Source organism: Mesoplodon densirostris, chromosome 2, assembly GCF_025265405.1.
Source record: "Mesoplodon densirostris isolate mMesDen1 chromosome 2, mMesDen1 primary haplotype, whole genome shotgun sequence".
In the NCBI taxonomy this organism is placed as follows: Eukaryota; Metazoa; Chordata; class Mammalia; order Artiodactyla; family Ziphiidae; genus Mesoplodon; species Mesoplodon densirostris.
In genome coordinates, this window is record NC_082662.1 from 95,236,885 (window position 1) to 95,256,025 (window position 19,141).

Sequence of the window (19,141 nt, forward strand, 5' to 3'; positions counted from 1 at the left end):
CCAAAAAGTAGAAAACACAAGCATGAAATAATAGGAAATTATCAAACCACAAAAACAGAAGGGAACAAAGAAGAAACATAGAATCAACTGGAAAACAAGGTTTAAAATGGCAATAAATACATATCTGTCAATAATTACCATAGGGCTTCCCTGGTGGTGTAGTGGTTGAGAGTCCACTTGCTGATGCAGGGGACATGGGTTCGTCCCCTGGTCTGGGAAGATCCCACATGCCGCGGAGCAGCTGGGTCCGTGAGCCATGGCTGCTGAAGCTGCACATCCGGAGCCTGTGCTCCACAATAGGAGAGGCCACAACAGTGAGAGACTCATGTACAGCAAAAATAATAATAATAAAAAAAAAATTACCATAAATGTCAATGGACTAAATGCTTCAATCAAAAGACATAGAATGGCAGATTGAATAAGAAAACAAGAATCTACAATATGCTGCCTATAAGAGACCCACTTTAGGCTAAAGGACACACAAATTGACAGTGAAAGGATGGAAAAAGATATTTCATACAAATGGAAATGACAAGAAAGCGGGGGTTGCAATACTCATATCAGACAAAACTGACTTTAAAAGAAAGGCCATAAAGAAAGATAAAGAAGGACACTATACATTGATAAAAGGATCAATACAAGAAGATTTTACCCTTGTGAACATATATGCACCTAATATAGGAACGCCCAAAAACATAAAACAAATACTAACAGACATAAAGGGAGAAATTGACAGGAATACAATATTAGTAGGAGACTTACACCTCACTCACATCAATGGACAAATCTTTCAGACAAATCAATAAGGCAACAGAGATCCTAAATGATAAAACAGAACAGTTAAACTTAGTTGATATTTTCAGGACATCATATCAAACAAAACAAAACTCCAGAATACACATTCTTTTCAAGTGCACATGGAACATGCTCTAGGATTGTCCACATACTAAGGCACAAAACAAGCCTCAATAAATTTAAGAGGATAGAAATTATCTCAAGCATCTCTTCTGAGCACAATGGTGTGAAAATGGAAATCAACCACAGAAAAAGAAATGAGAAAAACAATGCTTACATGGAGACTAAACAACATTCTACTAAAAAAAAAAACAATGGGTCAATGATTAAATCAAAGAGGAAATTTAAAAATACCTTAAGACAACTGATAATGAAAACACAACCATACAAAATCTATGAGATGCAGCAAAAGTCATTCTTAGAGGGAAGTTCATAGTGATACAGGCCTTCCTCAAAAAACAAAAAAGGGCTTCCTTGGTGGCGCAGTGGTTGGGAGTCTGCCTGCCGATGCAGGGGACATGGGTTCGTGCCCCGGTCCAGGAAGATCCCACATGCCGCGGAGCGGCTGGGCCCATGAGCCATGGCTGCTAAGCCTGTGCATCCGAGCCTGTGCACAACGGGTGAGGCCACAACAGTGAGAAGCCTGCGTACTGCAAAAAAAAACAAAAAACAAAAAACAAGAAAAATCTCAAACAACCTAACCTACCACTTAAAATAATTCAAAATATAAGAACAAACACCCCTCTACATCAGCAGAAGGAATGAAATAATAAGGATCAGAGAGGAAATAAATAGAGATTAAAAAAACAATAGAAAAAATCAATAATAATGAGAGCTGGTTCTTTGAAAGAGTAAACAAAATTGACAAACCTCTGGCCAGGCTCACCAAGAAGAAAAGAAAGAACCCAAATAAGCAACATAAGAAATGGAAAAAAAAAAAAAAAAGGACACAACAACCAATACTGCAGAAACACACAGACACACACGCAAAACATAGGGAAAATTATGAACAATTATATGCCAACAAATTCCACAACCTAGAAGAAATGGACAAGTTTCTAGACACATAGAGCCACCAAAATAGACTCAAGAAGAAACAGATAATGTGAACAGACCAATCATCAGAAGTGAAATAGAATCTGTAAAAACAAAAACAAAACAAAACAAACAAACAAAAAAACTCTACAAACAAAAGTCCAGGACATACGGCTTCACAGGCAATTCCACCAAACATAAAAAGAAGAACTTATACGGATCCTTCTCAAACAATTCCAAAATATTGAAGACGATGAAACACTCCCAAAGACATTCTATGAAGCCACCATCACCCTGATACCAAAACCACACAAGGCACCACCAAAAAAGAAAATTACAGTTCAATAGCTTTGATGAATATAGATGCAAAAATTCTCAACAAAATATTAGCAAATTGAATCCAACAATACATAAAAAAGATCATACTCCATGACCACGTGGGATTCATCCCAAGTTCACAAGGATGGTTCAACATTTGCAAATCAATCAATATGATATACCACATAAACAAAAGACAAAACATACATGATCTCAGTAAATAAAGAAAAAGCATTTGACAAAATTCAACATCCATTTATGATAAAAACCTCAAAGTGGGTGTAGAGGGAAGCTATCTCAATGTAATAAAATATATTTATGACAAAACCACAGCCAATATAATACTCAGTGGTGAAAAGCTGAAAACCTTTCTGCTAAAATCTTGAACAAGACAAGGATGCCCACTCTCACAGCAATCAGACAAGAAAAAGAAATAAAATTTATCCAAATAGGAAGGGAAGAGGTAAAATTGTCATTATATGCAGATGATATCATACTATATATAGAGAACCCTAAAGACTCTACACAAAACCTACTAGAACTGATAAATAAATTCAGTAAGGTAGCAGGATACAAGATTAACATACAGAAATCAGTTGCACTTCTTTACAGTTACAGTGAAATATTAGAAAGGGAATATAAAAAACAATACCATTTAAAATTGCACCCCCCCCAAAATAAAATACTTAGGAATAAACCTAACCAAGGAGGTAAAAGAATTATACACTAAGAACTATAAAATGTTAATAAAGGAAATTGAAGATATATCATGCTCTTAGATTGGAAGAGTTAATACTGTTAAAATGGCCATATTACCAAAAGCAATCTACAGATTTAATAAGATTCCTATCAAATTACTCATGACATTTTTCACAGAACTAGAACAAATAATCCTAAAATTTATATGGAACCATGAAAGACCCAGAATTGCCAAAGCAATTCTGAAGAAAAAGAAAAAAGCAGGAGGCATAACCATCCCAGACTTCAGACAATACTACAAAGCTACAGTAATCAAAACAGCATGGCAATGGCACAAAAACAAACATATACATCAATGGAACAGAACAGAGAGCCCAGAAATAAACCACTTTGCTTTCTTAAAGAAGAAAAAGTAGAGTATAGCATTTAGTTTTACAAGATGAAAAGAGTTCTGAAGATGGATAGTAATGATATTTGCACACTTATGTGAATACATTAATATCACTGAATTGTATGCTTAAAATGATAAAAATGGTAAATTTTATGTTATATGTATTTTAACAAAGTAAATACTGAAAAAAATTTTTGAATCATATAAACATTTACATATAATGAGAACCTTTTTTTTCCACCTCATTTGAAAGATTAATACTGTAAGAATAGCATCCCTTTTTAAACACAGAGCCAAAACAAAGATTTTTCATTTTCTTTTCATTTTTCAAAACTTGAGCAATAGATTATAAGAGTTATGGTTTAAATGACAGGCACAATAATCTGAAATAAATATTAAGACATGCATTAGATTGCTTTGAGACTCAGTGTCTCATCAGTGCATATATTTGGAGTAAAACACACTTTGCCTGGCAAAATGCACTCACTGGAGTTATATCCCAATATTCTAACCCAAATGAAGCATATTAGTAAGACTTAACCTGGCAAAATCTACATATTCAACAATATTTAGACAGTTATTGAATAACTCCAGATTTTTACTAAACAAAGAATTTTGAATCCAAAAGTAAACTGAGGAAATCAAACTTACACATCAACTAAGAATTTTTTAGGGTTAAAATTCATATCTCCAAATTCCCAGTATTGTAATTTCATCCCCAAATTACACTGCCTTCCAACATGCAATGATCTTATTTTTGGTTGACAGGGAAGGTACATGGGAGATGTAACTGCTACAATTCGACTGTGGCAGAAAATGCCAATCTCAACACTCTTTAGGCAGCACATGACATTCGTTGCAATGATTTATTAAAAACAACCTTTCTCTGCATATAGAAGGGTTCTACTTGTTTGTTGATGGGCGTTGGCAGGAACTAATGCCACATATTCAATAGATTTTAAAAAAATATAAATTATATGGCTATTTCAAATCTTTTCATCAATACAATTAAAACTTAGTGGCAATTAGTTCAAATTTGGAAATATACATAATATTTGACCTAAACATAGTGCTTTGAAAACCAGGCTTCATGTCTCCACATATAGTTTCAAACCCTAACTCTTCCACTACATCCTATCCTTCCATGAACAACTTGCTTCATTTATCTAAGCATTAGTTTTCCTTAAGTAAAATGGGGATAAATAACTACTTCATATAGTGGTTGTGAAGTTAATGTATATAAATCCTTAGTGCTGTGCTTGGATTGAGGAGAGTCCACAACTCTTATCTCTTATTGTTACTACTAATTATTGATAGAGATAAAAGCAGGTTATTGAGTGGGAAAAACTCTCATAACAACATGTTTTGCATTTAGTAACAACGAAACAATAGCAGTAGCACTACATTTTTCTTTCTGCCTTGTTTTCCCTTTGTGTAAGACTCACAGCATATTTTTCTAGTACTTTTTATTCCAGTTTAATTTTTTTCTGATATCAGCTTCATCAGCACTAACGGAGAATATGAGTTCCTTAAAATCCAGGGCTTCTATAGGTTTTGTTATTGTATCTTAAGGCTGTAGAACAGTGCCTAAACCATTTTCGGCATTCAGTAAATGTTTGTTAAATAAGTGTTGATTTCCATTTGTATAATATTTTTCACTTATTAAGAATTGTTTTATCTACTTTTTGTCTTCCTTGATTTCCAATAGAAACAAACTCCACATATTATTAAAAACAGCTCTCTGGTCCTCACACCACTCCACTTTTGACACCTCAGAGCCAAACACTTTCCACTCTTTTATATGTCATATTTTTTTGTTTGTTTGTTTTTAAACCTCCATATACCTAAATAATATTATCACATAAATACTTCCTAAAAACATCAGTTTTAGAAACGTTTTAACTTCCTGCAATTGAAGATAAACATCTGTCTATTACACTGCATCACCAAATTCAGCACACATATTCACACAGGCATTTGTACTCACACATGCTAATATATCAATAGTATCTATAGTCTATAGGTTGAAAATAGTTACTTTGTCTATATTATGCATTGTTTATATTATTAAGACTACATAAATGTCATTTGCAGCCTAACCTCATAGAATTTGATTATCTTATCCTTTCTTGAGTAGTTTCTTGTCCCTGAAATTAATAGTTATCTTATTTTTCATTTGCTTAATCTTTTATGTACTTATCATACATTCAGCTACAGATACTCCTTCCATCAAATTATCTAAATCTTCTTTAGCAAACTAATTTGAAAAAAATGAAAAACTGAGTGATAGTAAGGATTAAAAATTATTTGAAAATCATAGCCATATCCATGTTCTGCACCTGCTGTAACAAATCACCACCAACTAGGTGGCTTATAACAACAGAAATTTGTTTTCTCGTTGTTCTGGAGGCCAGAATTCCAAACCCAAGGTGTTGGTAGGGTCGTGTTTCCTCCAGAGGCTCAGAGGGACAATCAGTTCCACAAGTCTCACCTAGCTGCTGGAGCTGGTGGCAGTTCTTGGCATTCTTTAGCTTGCAGATGCATCACTCCAGTCTCTGCCTCCATCTTCACATTGGCTTCTCCTCTTTGTCACTGTGTTTTCTCCTTTTCTGTCTGTCCTCAACCCCTTTTCCCAAGTAAGGTGACACTCACAGATTCCAGGGATTAGTGTGGGAATATATTAGTGTGGGAATATATCTCTGGGAGAGGCCACCACTCAACCCACAGCAGTAACATTCTGTTGAAAATTATGTGTTTTCCCTCCAACTTTTTTCCTAAAGGACACAAAATCGTATGTATTTTTTAAAATATGCTTAATGTATAGGATGTATCATATAAAACTTTGTCTAACACATACATTTCAATTGTAAAAGAGGTAAAAAAAAGAGTGGATGCACAAAACAAGCCACGAAACTATATTTACTAATGCATAACAAAATAATAGTGTTACTAGACCAAGCATCTTAGGACAGATGATATCCATTGTGTGTGCAATGTAGCAAAACAATGCAAGATATGGAACTGACACAGTGCTGTGCTTATCAAAAATGGTTCACAGAGCACATACTACTAAGACATGACATCATATCTAAAATAAACAGAAAATTATCCCTCTGCAAATGTGAAAAATAAGCTCAAGTACTGTGATGTGTTGATTAAATGATCTCAATTCTTCTAATACCATTAGAAAATAATTTGGTTTAACTAGCAACTGTGTAACTTTGATTCTTTTTAAAATATGAAACAATCCAAAGTAAAACAGTAAATGGAAAACTTTAGATGGTTGTAATCTAGAGAGGATTATGAATAAAGAACAATATACAGAGATTTGATACCTTGATTAACCTAAAAGAAATATTGTTAGCTTTTATTTTAAACTTAGCTCTCAAAGATATTTTATTTCTTTTAGTGTTATCAGCATTTAATATTATGCAATTTCCTGGGTATTTTACATGAGAATAGAATGGTTTTGAAATGCAGTTATAAAACTCAGTGTGTATGTGATTTAATTTTAATAAAATGCTAATATTTCTTTATGGCATGAAAAATTTGCTGATTCAAAAGCAATTACAATTCTAATTTATTACCATACTATTCCAGCGGCAAAATCCATTTTCTAATATACTGACATTTTTATTGACGTCTGACTGTTGGTTTAATTACAGTTAAGCTGTTAATAGAACATCAACTCTGCATTGTCTTTCTAGATAACTTTTCTAGGTTTCTGTGGTTTGTCAATTCAACTGGTTAAAGACTGTATGCCACCAGTGAATAAGATTGCTGAATGGATAATCTAATTCAGTCATTAAAAGAAAGACCTTCTGCAATCAACATAGTTATTTCCCTTTTATAATGATCAAGTCAGCTTTACTTTGATGAAGCATATTGGTTAGGAATTTGTCCTAAAGCTATTTCGAGAAATCTAATAAAGTGATAGCAAATTAAGAGTTATTTCTCTTTTACATAAAAGAAATTCAGACGTAGGCAGCTTAGAGACTGCATAGTGATTCCTTCCAGCTTTCTCTTTTGCAGCACTTGTCTACCTGCTCTCAGGGCACCTGCCAGAGCTTTGGCTTATGTTGGTCATGTTTCAGGAAGCAGGATGGCAGAATCAAGCAAACAACCCATGAAACCTCAGAGTCTGTTTTCCTGTTAGGGAACTTTTCCAGAAGTGTTACACAGTAACTCCCTTTATGTTTTATTGACTAAAAACATATCACATGGCTAACTCATCTTGCAGGGCTGCCAGTGGTAGGCAGAATAATGGCTCCCCAAGTATATTCATGTCTTATTACCAAGAACCTTAGAATTTGTTATCCTATTTGGCAAAAGATTCTTTGCAGCTGTGATTAAGATGAAAGACCTTGAGGAGATTAAACTTGACTCTTAGGGTGGGCCCAGTCTAATCACAAGTCTTTAAAAACTGAGAACCCTACCCAGCAGACTCAGAGAGATAGAGAGATGGAACATGAGAAAAGCTCAACCTGAAGTTGCTGGCTTTAAAGATGCAAGAAGGTGTTCACATGCCAAGGACGGTGGGAAACATCTATTGGATTGGCCAGAAAGTTCATTCAGGATTTTCCCTAACATCTTCTGTAATAGAAGCTGGAAAAGTCAAGGAAATGGATTTTCCACTAGTGCCTCTAGAAAGGAATAAAGGGTACCAACACTTTGAGTTTAGCCTGTTGGAACCTATACCAGATTTCTGACCTACATGACTATAAGATAAAAAATGTGTGCTGTTTTAAGCCATTAAGTTGGTGCTAATTTGTTTTAACAGAAATAGAAAACTAAGAAAGAAATTTTTTACCTGTGGAGGATTAATGCCCCCAACAAAACAGGAGTTCCTTGGATAAAGAAGTAGTGAATGAGTATTAGATATTATCTTTAATATTATCAACCTTTCTGCCTTCACCCCACCTCCAGTGAAAAGCAAAATAATAAACTAGAATCCCAACCAATTTCGGATGTTACTAATCTGGTAGGTAAATAGTCCAAACTCTAGATAACACTAGTCAATAATATTTAATATACCAAGATTTTTAATATTTACCTTTTAGTATTATAAAGTAAATATCTGCACTAAAATTACTAAGAGACAGTTGTGGTTTCAGATTTTTATGATTGGTACTCTATTTTCCTGGAATCTTTTATGTCTTATCTTTCACAACTTTAAGGTCCCATCTTAAATGTTTTCATTGCCAGGAAGCCTCCCTTGACCACCCCTGCCTGAATGGTGTAATTTACCACATCCCCTCCCATTTCTCTCTCTACAGCATTACTCTATATTATTTCTGTCACAGACCTAGTATTTATTACTGTCTAAAGTTACTTGTTCATTGAAGGTTTTACTTGCTTTTTTCCTATTGCTCCTATAAGAATATGAATTTTTTCGAGTTGGAACTCATTATGTCTTGTACACTCCTGTATCTCAAATACCTAGAATAATGCTTGGCACTTAATATGCACCCACTAAGATTTCTTTGAATTAATGAGAGCCCAGAGGGTTTTAAACTCATATATATATATATATATATATATATATATATATATATATATATATATATATATATATATAATGAGTGAAATTTAATTGTTTAATATATGTGAAAATCATATAGTTGATGTTGTATTAGTCAATAAAAATATATTAGGTGCTGTAACAGAAGTATGAGCTAAAAATATGAGTCAGGCAGCATTTGATAATGATGTATTTTGCACTGCATCCAAAAACTGACAGGAGCAGAATGGACTAAGTTTATTCTAAGCAGAAAAAAAGCATACGAAAAAGCAAAAAAAATCCTGCAATAGTCTAAAAAAGCAGTCCTCAAGTTTCAGTGCTCATGTGGATCGCATGAAGTGTTTCTTAAAATGAATATTCCTGATGCCTAATCACAGAGGATTTAAGAAATCAGACCCCACTGAGAATTTTTTTAACAAGTTAAAAAAAAATAGTGAGTAAGTAACTAAAAAGTCATTAGAGTTTTATGAATATTATGGAGTTTTTACCTAAATGGAAAGAGAAATGGATATAGAATTGTTTCAGGAAGAATAACTGGACTCAAATAATATAAAATCATGGGACAATTTAGAGACATTTCTGAGGTACAATCAATAGTTGTGATGGATAATTGGATGGGGGAGAAATGTATAATTTGGAGGCTATCGCCATGTTTTCCTCTGAGAAAAAACACTACAGGTAGTTGAAAAGGAAAGGGAAAATTTACTTTTAAAAAATAAACTTGGTTATTTGGCGGTGCCTAAAAGTTGGTTATTTGGCAGTACCTAAAATTTGGTTATTCGGCAGTGCCTAAAAGTTATTTTCCACATGGTTACTAAAAACAAAACAAAAACACACTACATCTTGTAGTTTTATGACCTTGTGTAATGGTCTCCAATATTAAATTTGGGTTGGTTCATGTACATTGATTTGGGCAATGGGATGCTAATAAGCTTGATGTAAGTGAAGGGTTGAGAAGCACTTTCATAAACAGGGTTGTTATCTTAAAATGTAGCCTGGATTCTCCTTGGAACTTGGCTATCATGCTTTGAGAAACCAAACTCAGTAATATGGAAAGGCCACATGGAGGAGAACCCAGACTCTGACCAAAGACTGATACTCTAGTCAACAGTGAACACCTACTTACCTACCAGACAACAGCTGAGCCATCTTGGCCTTGTACTCCCCAGCAGACATAAAGTATCCTGTATCCTTGTTTTAAGCCTCTAAGGTTTGGAATGGTTTGTTCTGTAGCAATAACTGAGTAAAGCAGAATTTGGTATCTAGAAGTTGGGTGATGCTGTAAACAACAAGAATAAAAAGTATGATACTGGCTTTGGGACATGAAAGGTCGATAGGTAGTATGGATATAAGCTATAATGACATTGGCGAGAGATGGAAGTTCAGTGAGGAAATTTTTAATGTGAACTAGAGAAAGTGTAATGTGATACGTAGAGGAAGAAAGTGTGACAACAACTGTCATCTGCAGTAATGTGGAAGACAGTAAATGTATGCAGTGAATGTGTTTATCTGGCTAAGGTTAACAGGCAGAATATTTAATGATTTCCTTTACTGAGCATAATAAATTAAGTTTAGAGGTGGATGAATTAAAGAAGAAACTGCTCAGTTTTAAAGCAGAATCTGGAGGGAAAATATTTAAACCAGAACCATTTGGGCTAGGGAATAATACTGTTTTTCATTCTCTCCTTCTACAACTAACAAAAGAATCTCAAAGGTCCTGAGGATCTCAAAGATCAAACCCAGGGTGCTACCAGTAAAAATGGAATCAGATTCAAGATCAAGTCCAATACATAGCTGTAAGGCCCTTTGTTACAACCTCAGAAAGATTTAACGGCATTGTCCTACAGAACCCGGACTCCCGAAGTGGAGGGGGGCTTATCCCTAGGGGATTTGTGGGTGGTCTTCTGTATAATGAGTAAACCCCAAAATGATTCACAGGAAATGAATCTCACATGTTTTCAAATGCAAAATCTTCATGGAATCATCATAGCTCGGACTAAAAACGTGGAGATGGCTGAAAATGAAAAGATACCTTTGAGTCCCCAGTCATCTCCCACCTTTTACAAAGAGGAAGCCAACTGAGAAAGTTACTTACCCACAAAAATGGGCTATTTCTTATGGAAAAAGAAGTATAATGCAGAAGGTGGTTTCAGAAATCCAGAGGACAGAACCAAGTACCAAGGAAATCCACTTCCAGGGGGCAAACCTCATCACTAATTAATATGCATTTCCTGCCCCCAGAAAAGGAATTTTGGTAACATGCAAATGCTTTGGAGAAGTGATTTCTTGGTGCCGCTGATCCACTCCCTCCTTTATTTATTTATTTACTTGCCCATGCTGCATGGCATATGGGATCTTAGTTTCCCTACCAGGGATGGAACCCATGCACCCTGCATTGGAAGCACGGAGTCTTAGCTACTGGACTGCCAGGGAAGTCTCTCCACTCCCTCCCTTAGAATTCAATTGTTATTGAGATTATTCTGTCTCAGCTTCACCATTATTATGTGGCCTGTGTCTCATGAGTTTAAAAGTAGGTAAAAACTGAAAAAATAGATAAGAACTTCAGGTAGAAAAGGACTGTACTTGAAAAGCTACGTCTGACCAATTGTCCCCAAATTACTTCATTGGTATTTAGACCTGATTCAGATGAAGAGATTCTGTGTCTTAAAGCTGAGCCCAGTTTTGTAATCAAAAAGATAAGTATATTTTGTATGCGGGAGGACTATGACCAGAGGTACCAAAGGCAGACTATGGAAGCCTTGACATTGCTAACTCCCAATAAACCATACCTCTTAGTATTCACACCCTGTGTATACCCTTACTTTTGAGTCAGGTCACATCCTGTGATTGTTTTAATCAAGAGAATACAATAGAAAAGTGATGTCATGTGCAATTTGCAAGCCTTTAGAAGCTAGCATCTTCAGCTTTTGTGCTCTTAGGAACTCTGAATTATGATGTGATAAATCCAGGTACCCTGATGAAGATACCACATGAAGAAGTCATGTGGAGAAGGAGGGTCGCTGAGACTACATAGGAAGACAAAGGTCTATTCATCCCAGAGTCCAAGCTGACTCCAGCCTTGAGCTAACCAATTGGTTAAATGAAGAGGAATGGAGCCTGGCAAGACCAGCAAAACTGCCCAACAGAATTCAGCCCTGATTTCAGGATTATGAGCAAATAAAATGTTTCTTGACTCAAGCCACTCAGTTTTGTAGTGGTTAGTTATTCAGCGATATATCACTATACCAAAATCCGAGTGGAAAATGCTTTGAAAATAAGGATATGCTGCTAAGATATAGTTGAGGTCAGACAAACAGATATGGGACCGGTCATGACATCAACATTTATAGAAAAGCTGACGCCATTTTAGGGGATAATATGACCTAGAAAAATATGCAGAAGATTAATTCTAATGGCAGAAAGATAGATATCCACAATAGTTAAGATGCACACATGGAAGATCCACCAAAAGAGATTAAGAACTGTCAATACTTAGGAAAGAGTCATGGAAGCCAAGAGAGAAATTGACTGTATCTAGTAAATATTGAGGAGAGGTCAAATATAACTTCAGTTTGCAGGTCTACCTGATTTGGCAATGAAGAGGTCATCAGTGCCTTCCATGTTAGCAATTTCAATCAAGTGTTGTAAGTAGCATATGCATTTTGCTAGATTGAGAAGGAAATGGAAAAGTAAAGTGAAGGTATATTGGGGTTGGGTGTGTGTGTGTGTGTGTGTGTGTGTGTGTGTGTGTGTCTGTGTGTCTGTGTGTCTGTGTGAGTGTATGTGTTTTGGATACAAAGTTGATGATATATTTTAGATTGGCATTAAAAACGGTAGGGCTTCCCTGGTGGCGCAGTGGTTGGGAGTCCGCCTGCCGATGCAGGGGATGCAGGTTCGTGCCCTGGTCCAGGAAGATCCCACATGCCGTGGAGCGGCTAGGCCCGTGAGCCATGGCCACTGAGCCTGAGCGTCTGGAGCCTGTGCTCCACAACGGGAGAGGCCACAACAGTGAGAGGCCCGTGTACCGCAAAAAAAAAAAAAAAAAAAAAAAAAAAAAGTAGAAGAAAAATAGAAACTCAATGAAAGAGAAGGGGAGGAGTCAAAATGAATAATTGATTGTTCATGATCATAGAGTTGTTGGGATCCTATTTATTCTTGAAGAAGAGGAAAGTAGCATATTTGTCTTTCTGAGAAAGAGGGAAAGTCTCTGAGAAGTGATGACTACCTATGCGTACTACCTTAAAAGAAATGTGAGAAAATTAACTTGCTAGTAGATCTACAGTGATGTATTCTATTTCTTCAGTAAAATTCGGCCTTGAATTTATTACACAATTGAATCATCAACAGACCAAAGTAATCTATTTATTTTAAAAATGGCGGGAAAAAGAAATATGTATTTACTTTTTGCCTCAAAACCAGGTTAATTTTTCTATATTATTTTATCATTAGACATCACTATTTTTTATATAGAATAAGATGTTTTTGAATGGTAATCTTTTTTGTGGCTAAGCTGATATTATGAGTCATGTTACTTATCACTTATTATTCAAACTTTGTTTCCTTTTAAATAAAAGCAAAACTTTTAGCTTTTGTTAGAAAATTTTGTTTTTTAAGTACTCAGATCTGATTAGAATATTTTAATATCCTCATATAAAAATAGTAATACATTTTAGATCTGCATGTTCTTTGCATTAAAAAATAAACCAAATAAAATGAAAGATAACAGATATTTCAGTACGTTACATTAGTCTATCCAGAAGCATTCAAAGAAAAATTCAGAAAATAGAATATTATATAATGTCAACTTATTCTTTCTGAATTTCATATTAGAAAAACAAGCCTCTAATATTGTTGCCACTGGATATTCTAAATAGCAGCAAAAATATCCAACTATAGATTGAGAAAGCCAAGTGTGTGTTTATATGTATTATATATATTCTACTGGCATTCTTACTAATTTACATTTATCAAGCAGAAGAATTACAAAATTATAAGTCATGTCCTAAATTTTAATTTAATAAAATAGCAGAATTATACTACAGGAAGAAAAAGGTATTGATTACTTTCCTGGAAACCACATGAATATTTCATTTGCTGTGAAAGACTAGGTAGCAAGAAGTTATTCAATGTAAACTGAAATCTAAATCAGCAGGGAACAATACCAAGTGTCAGAACAATAGACAAGACCTTGTAGGATGACTTCAATGCAGTTGAAGATGTACATACCCTATAACACAGCAATTTCACTCCCAAATCTGTAACTTTGAGAAAAGTTTACATATATGCATGGAGAGATGTCCACAAATGTTTACTACAGAGTTGCTTGTAAAAACAAAAAAGAAAACTTTTAAGTGTCAATAAACAGAAAAATAAATTGTGGTAGATTCAGCTAAAATGAATAATATATCATTATATGGAACAACATGAATACATCTCCAAATCAGCCTGGCTGGAAAAAAATTGTATAAATGGTATCATACTTTATATATCCTGCAAAGTTGAAAATGTAGATAATGATACAATACACAGATCTATATATAGATAATAATAATAAAAAATCTGCCCAGGAATAAGACACACTAATTTCATGAAATTAAAAACATTTGGCAGGTGTGGAGGGGGTCAGAAGAAGAATAAGAGAGAATGTGATAAATAAGGAGAAAACAGGACAAAATAAATATATTGGCATATTTGCTTCAAATCCATATCAATTAGATAGATAGATAGATAGATAATCTTCAAGATAAATAGAGCAAGTTATTAAGGCTTGAGAAACTTGATTGGTATAAATGAGTATCTGTTATTTTTTCTCCATATAATTTTATGTGCTTAAACTATTTCAAAATAAAAAGAAATAACCATTAAGATGACAATGATGATGATAATAATAAGAAGAAAAAGAAAAGTCACTGAAAACCTGGTGACTTCTTGCATATGCAAGAACTTCTAGTGTGAGACTCAAAAAATAAGCATGTCTCTTGGATAATTTCTTTCTTAAATAGCTCTACATATGAAAGCAGTTTGGCAATTTTTATACTGAATATATACTTGCTAGTATGTAATATATTGATCTAATACAGAATTTTATAGGTACTCAGTTCAGAGTCTAATATCAATTTGAAGAAAAATGTCCTGATATGTAACAATCTAAAAAATGTTCACTTTAATGTTATGATATTCTCAGAGGATTGTGATGCTTCAAAGAGAAAAGTGATCCCCTTTAATGTAAAGACCAATGGTAAAACCCAAGCCAAACCTGAAGGATCAATTTTTTGGAGAGCAGTGAATTAACCCTCCTAGCAGTATGAAAAAATGAAAACTACAAATAAATATACTGGCATGTCACAAACAATGCCATGTGCCCAAAGTAGCCAATCTCAAATATTATCAGTGCCTATTTTGTACCAACCACTCTTCTAAGAACTCCCACTATGAAGAAGACGTACAGCCCTTATTGTTAGAGTTGACAGTAAATGAAAGTAATGAGAGGCAAACCTGAAAACAAGTTACAAAAGTGTGATAGACAGTATATCAATAATAAAATAGAAAGTTTTATAAAATGAGGTAAAACATAGATGTAAACGTAGATACAGATAGAGATTATAGGTACAGTTATCTTGGAAGAAGCCTGGGTTTACTGATACACAAGGTTGTTGATTTGAGCATTGTAACTACAGGAAACCTAACTGTGCAAAAAAAAAATTGTTTTAGTTGTCAAATTGGTCAATCAAAATATTGGTTTATTGGAAACATTTTTTTTTCATGCTGAAGCATTATAGCACCTCTGTGTGAACAGTTTAGGAGATTTCAAACACATTTTAGTATAATTCCAAGTTAGCAGTAATAGAGTAAATCATATTACTCTTGAGAAAATTACAAATCATGGAAACTGATGAGTAATTTCAAAAGGTCAAGTATTCTTCGTTCATTGATTCTTTATTGAAAATGATATCTCATATGTTTTAAACTTATGATTAGCTTTACTAATCATAAAACAATAACTTAATACATAAATTATGCCATCTTTGAAGTAAACTAATAAGACAAGACTAATCTGAATATATGTCTCTGGACTTTTATTCAACTGTTCTTGGTGAAGTTTTCCTGCTTGAATAACTCTAAAAGACTATCCTAAATTGAAAGTCAGACACATTAAAGATACTAGTATGATCTTTATGCTCCTAAGATCAGCCCTTCCCCAACGTCAACCTCTTTTCTAGATCTTGAGTTCCTGTAAAAAGATAATTTTTACAAAGGGAAAAATCATGACTTTTGCATAAGTACAAAATGAATATGTGTCAAAAATTTTACTTAACTAATTCATGAATGAGGGAACTAGCAAGGTGTCATAAACTGGTTAAAAAAAATAATTCAAGGAGTATATGCATATATGTTCAATGAGGTATGCTAAAATGAAATTAACACATGCAAAACTGACATTTTTCACAGGAGAGGGGGAGTTATGCACCCCCACTGGACAAAACTACTTTTCATTTCTCTGAAAGAGGATTATTTGCATCACTATTAATTTTCCACAATGTATCAAACTATGAAATACCCTAAAGACTTTGAAAGATGCAGACCTCCATCCATAAAATCAGATAACCTGATAATTTTTTGCCATTTCAAACTGCTTCACAACTTTTTTTCCTGACCAAAGCTAGAAAAGACATAGAAAAATATGTGTAGAAGTAACTTAGAATGTTCTATTAATTTCTTGAAATAAAGAGCAATCAATAGAAAAGTCTCAAAATTGCCTTAGTAGGGTACAGTTGTGTTTAGGATTGTAGCAATCTTAGAAACTCTTTCTCGCGTGAAGCATACCAGAACAGAGGGCAGAAGAGATGTTTTTGATGTCTCTCTCTTCTTGGATCTTATATTCTCCTCAACCTCCCACTAACTACTCACGGTATCCACGATGTGTAGTGCTGTCAAGTTGAATCAAGGCCATTCTTATTTTGGATTTTCAATCAAGACTTTATTGTATCATTACTTCTGATGGACTATGAGAAGCCTATGAACAGGAAAAGTCGGGGAGACTGGTATTACTGCTCTTATACCAAAAATGCCTGCAACAAGACAAGAAACGAACAAGAACAAAAACTTATTCACGCAATTTTCAAGCAATTCTGTCTTAAGGTTTGCAAAACATTCTGCCTTAAATTAATGTGAAATACCTGACAAAGAATGGGAGAGAAGGAATTCTAAATTCTTCCAATTTTGTCTGAAAAAATGCTCAGTTTCCTGGCAAAACTATAAAAATATAATGCCTGTTAATATCTGTTATTTTAACAAAGTATTAGAGCTATGAATTAAAGTTTTATATACATGTAGACTTTTATATAAATATATATAACTAATAGTAAATATATTTATATAAATATATTTTATATACAAATTTATATTAATATAAAATGTTTATATATATACAAAACTTTAATTATATTTATAATAAAGCTTTAATAAATATATACCCATCTTGCCAGCCTTGTCCAGCTTCTTCATGCCTTGGTCTTTACATTCTCAAAACTTTTTTTTTGTAAACAAAATCCCTGGCACTCAAATTATTATCTTAGAAATGAAATGAAAGAAATTGTTTCAGAAAGTAACAATGGCATTCCTTTCTCTTTGCATTTCTGCATTAATAATGTAAATTCTTCCAGAAGCAAAAACTTGTTTTAATTAATAAAGGGAAAGTTACACAGAATTTGAAAAATAAAACATTTATTAGTATTTTGATTTATTATTTCCCATTATATTTCTCTTCACTTATGCTGTATATTGGCACTGTTGAGAAAGCCAAATATATGTTCTCTCTTCCCTCTGTGTGAAAATTCCTCCTCCTTTTTCTCCTCCTCCTCTTCTTTCTACTTCTACTCCTCTCTTCTCTCCCCTTCTTCTTTTGATTTCTATCTACATTTACCTCTCCATAACCACCAGTTTTGCATTTGCCATCACCTGGTCAACCAAAACTCTTAGTTGAGAACTAGGTCAAGATGAGTCAATGAGTCAGAGCTTCTATAATATGACATTGACTGATGTATTGCAATTTTATCATTGATCTAATGGTGACATGGCTCTGAGACTTGTACCAGTACATCCATGTTAAGTAGTAGCTTTATACAACTATAACTTCAATCAGCACATTTTTTAACAACTCCTCTCAAAAGTGGGGGAGTCCTAGACCTTCCAAACCTCTACTGTGTGTAATGCATACACGTGTAAACATATATCATTTAAAATTGGCTCAAATACAGTATATTCAGAATTTTGGGGTGAAGTCTACATTAATAACATTATTCTTTAGACCTACAGTCATTGAATATACAAATATATATACATCATATAAATATATATGTATATATATATATATATATATATGTGTGTAATTATACAACAGTATTTTCTCTATACATACAAAAATACATACCATAATATATGCATATCTGTAAAATATAAAATAGAGCTATAGAGTCCAAGTAATAAGATACACTTTCTATATGAATCTATTTTGTTCCTAAGTTTGGATAACAAATATAAGAAGCTGGTACTGCAATGAATAAATACATGTTTATCTCAAAAATATTACACCAGTCTACTACATATCTGAAGTCAAGGAACAAGAGTTCAGATAGCCAGAGAGAAGCCTATGTATTGAATGGGTCTTAATTGTGGACTTAATTTGGCTCTTTGATGGGATTAGGCAACTCTGCCCCCTTGTGGTGCTCAGTGGACTCGTAGCACCTGCAGATCATGTAAAAAGTTTGGAAGCAATTCTTAACTGTCATTGACTGTGCCTAAGCATTAAAATCAAATGCCCAGAAAGTATTTTGATATTTATGGGGCCCAGGAGTATTGGGAGGAAAACAGAAATCATTTCTGATTAGGGTAGAGAACTGCTGAAACAAACAAACAAATTCTCAGTGGCTTTACACATGATTTGTTTCGCACTCAGTATGGGTATTTGTGTTAGGCAACCTCCCATAGTGATGCAGCAATTCAGGCTTCTGTCTTACAGTTGTGCTGTCTTCTAGGTCCTTTGAATTCTCTGCTGGATGCCCAATCTGGTCAGCAGATGAGGAATAAAAAGAGAATTGTGTGGGAAGCTTTTGAAGGCCCAAGCCTCTAAATAGTATATGTGATTTTTATTGATATTCCACTGTCAAAAAAAACCTAACCACATAGTCATACCTATCTGCAATGGTGGCTGAAAATTGAGTCTAATTTGGTCAAGATAAAGAGATATGAGTTTCGTCAAGAACTAGCTAGCCTCTGCCTCTTTTTCTACAATTAGGTCTCAGATGAGTATAGATCCCACTAATTGATTCATAACCTTAAAAAGAAATTAAACTGGAGGTAAAAAACAATGCACCCCTTAAAGA